Here is a 3,490-nt window from a genome sequence, read left to right as displayed (position 1 = left end):
GGTGTGTGTGCGCGCGCGCGTGTGTGCGCGCAGGAGGGAGGGTGTCTGCCCCTAGCGTCCCCCTCCCCGCGCTGTCTCCTTCGGATCGATGCTCTTGCCTCTTGCTGCTGCTTCCTCTGGTGGCACACACGCTCGTACACACACACACACACACACACACACACTCCGAGTCACACTTGACTAATTCAAGCACTTAGCCCATATGGAGACAGACACACATACCGACCAGAGTCACAGCACACCATTCACAACCACACCCCCCACCAACAGATGTCCACGTATCCCGGGGGCCTGATCCACATGGCAAGCACTCACCTGCTTTTATCCCTGCTCCCCACCTACATGTGACATATATACACGTGCACATATGTCAGCCAACACGCAGCCTTGACCACTTAGATCCCATCCTTGTAGCTTTGGGCTTGTGGGGGGCATCGTCGCAACCCCTTACTGCCAAATCTCCAAAGAAGGAGCAGAGAAAAGGAAGGAAAAATAGCCAGAGGTCAAGGGAATTTGGACAGAAGGAAGGGGGCAAAGGGAGTGAGGGGGACAGGGTGAGGAAGGGTTGGAACAGGGAGCTATGCTCAGGGATGGAGCAGAAGTCTCAGCAGAGAACCCAGGCCTGGGGACTGCTCCTGTGGCTCTCACCTTTCTCCTTCCCTGCCTCCCTCCTCTTCTCTGAGAGGCCTTGGGGGGCCCTCCCTATCCAATTAACAGAGAAGGAGCAATCAAGGGGAAGTTGTTAATTTGCTGATGCTCATTAGGGGCTCTTAGCACAGAGGCTGTTGAGGTCTGATGGTGTCAGATGATGAGGAGGAGGGTGCGGGGGACCAGAATCCTGTCTCTAGTGGCTCCTTTGCTCTACTTGCAGGCTGGTGCGACTCTGGGAGAAGGACAGTGAGAGGTGTATTCCTAGGACATGGTGCCGGGCTTTAAGTTGGAAGAAAGAACCTGTAATGAGAAGGGGATGGCACATTGGAAAGAAGTTGGATGAGAAGTTGTGAGGCGTTGGGAGTAGTAGACATGTAGGAAACCAGAGAAGGGGTCTGGAGATCCCTAGTGGGAGGGTGGACTTAAGACTGTGGAGGAGGGAGGTCGAGATCCATTTACTAGGGGACTGGACACGGAGCTGCCAAAAGGAAGAGAGGATCTTGGATTCAGGTCTTTGGTTGGGGAGCTGTTCAGCGGAACCAGGCAGTGCTGGAAGGTTGCCATGCCCCCGGGCAGCCACTGGGTGGCAGCCCTCTCCCAGATACTTAGAATCAACTCGTGGGGGCATTTGGGAGTGGGAAATCACCTGGGAGGGTCCCAGAGACCTGAGGAAGCATCAGGCAGAGTCTGATTCCTGAATTCCAAATATCCTCAGGGGGAGGGGAACACCATCTTGGAGCATCTGTAATTTCCCCACCTCCCCACGCTCGCAGGCTGACTGACACGTGGAGCCTCTTCAAATGGCTGCAAATTGCTTCAGTCACCTGGAATGTTACTGAGGGAGCAGCGGGGGTGGAGGGAAGGTGATGAGGTGAGGTGGAGGCAGGCGAGGACTGATTGAGGCCAAGGAGCAGCCTCAGGAGGAGTCTGGGGGAAGACAGAAGGTATGAATCAGGAGAATCAGCTTCCAGACCTGGCCCTGCCATTCATTAGCATAGGCAGGTCCCTTGACTTCTCTGGGCCTCGGTTTCCTCATCTGTAAGGCAGAGATAATATTCCTCATCTGTAAGGCAGAGATATTTCACAGGATATTTTTGAGGATTACGTGAGCTAATGCATGGAAAATGCTTAGTACATTGGCATGTACCTAGTAAATCCCCCAATAAGTAAATAACTATCAATAGCAGTAGCATTTGGATCCAGTGGTAAAACCACCAGTGCAGCCAAACCAGGGCAGAATCTAAGGCACTGGTTCTTAACCCAGGCTGCACATCTGAATCACCTGGGGAGCTTTAAAAATGCCAGCTGGGCGCGGTGGCTCACTCCTGTAATCCCAGCACTTTGGGAGGCTGAGGAGGGTGGATCACCTGAGGTCAGGAGTTTGAGACCAGCCTGGCCAACATGGTGAAACCCGTCTCTAGTAAAAATGCAAAAACTAGCTGGGCGTGGTGGCAGGCACCTGTAATCCCAGCTACTCAGGAGGCTGAGGCAGGAGAATTGTTTGAACCCGAAAGACAGAAGTTACAGTGAGCCGAGATTGTGCTATTGCACTCTAGCCGGAGCACAAGAGCGAAACTCGATTTCAAAAAATAAAAATAATAAGATAAAACTACAATGCCGGCCAGGTGTGGTGGCTCACGCCTGCAATCCCAGCACTTTGGGAGACCGGAATCCCAGCACTTTGGGAGGCCGGGGCTGGTGAATCACTTAGGTCAGGAGACCAACCTGACCAATGTGGTGAAACCCCATCTCAACAGAAAATACAAAAATTAGTCAGGCGTGGTGGCACGCACCCATAATCCCAGCTACTCAGGAGGCTGAGGCAGGAGAAGCGCTTGAACCCAGGAGACAGAGGTTGCAGTGATCAGAGATAGTGCCACTGCACTCCAGCCTGGACAACAGAGCGAGACTCGGTCTCAAAAAACAAACAAACAAACAAACAAACACTGCAATGCCATAGCTCCACTTTAGACCAATGAAATCAGAATCTCTGGGGCTGGGGCCCAGATCACCCAACTGTGTTTTTTTTTTTTTTAAGACAGAGTCTCACCCTGTCGCCCAGGCTGGAGTGCAATGGCACGATCTCGGCTCACTGCACTTCCCGCAACCTCTGCCTTCCCGGTTCAAGAGGTTCTTCTGCCTCAGCCTCCCGAGTAGCTGGTATTACAGGTGCACGCCACCATGCCCGGCTAATTTTTTTGTATCTTTTGTAGAGTTGCGGTTTCACCATGTAGGCCAGGCTGGTCTCGAACTCCCAACCTCAGCTCATCCACCCACCTTGGCCTCCCAAAGTGCTGGGATCACAGGCGTGAGCCACTGTGCCTGGCCAATTGCCCAATTTTTTGAGGCCTTTAACATGTAGCCAATCTTGAGCAACCTTGCTCTTCAGAACCTATGGGTCTGAATTATGGTTTCATAGCGTCACAGGCCCCAGTCTTAGGAAGTTCTTTCTTACATACAACCTAAATCCCTCATGCTGTTGCTGCTTCTTCATTTGAGAAGTGATGGATCCTTGCACATGCATATCCCCTCATCCTTACCCTGTACATCACAGCAAACCTTCACCGCGGCTTTTCCTGGATGAAGCCCCAAGATTGGCCCTGTGGACATGGTGAGGACTGGCGGAGTTCTTGCCCTCAAAATATCCCAGTGTGAAAAGAGAGACAAACATGTTGAGCAGTGACTCTAGTGCAAGGGCCGGGAGTGAAATAGAGGGCTGAGCCAGGGCTGCCAGCAGGGAGAGGCAGGGGGGCAGTCACTCTGACAGGGGTTTGTGGGACAGGGATGAGGAAAAGAGGAAGTTGATGTTGGCAGGGCCTCAGTAAGATAACACTTGAGG

This window comes from Macaca mulatta, chromosome 11 (genome assembly GCF_049350105.2).
Source record: "Macaca mulatta isolate MMU2019108-1 chromosome 11, T2T-MMU8v2.0, whole genome shotgun sequence".
NCBI classification, from domain to species: Eukaryota; Metazoa; Chordata; class Mammalia; order Primates; family Cercopithecidae; genus Macaca; species Macaca mulatta.
This window is presented reverse-complemented; position numbering follows the sequence as displayed.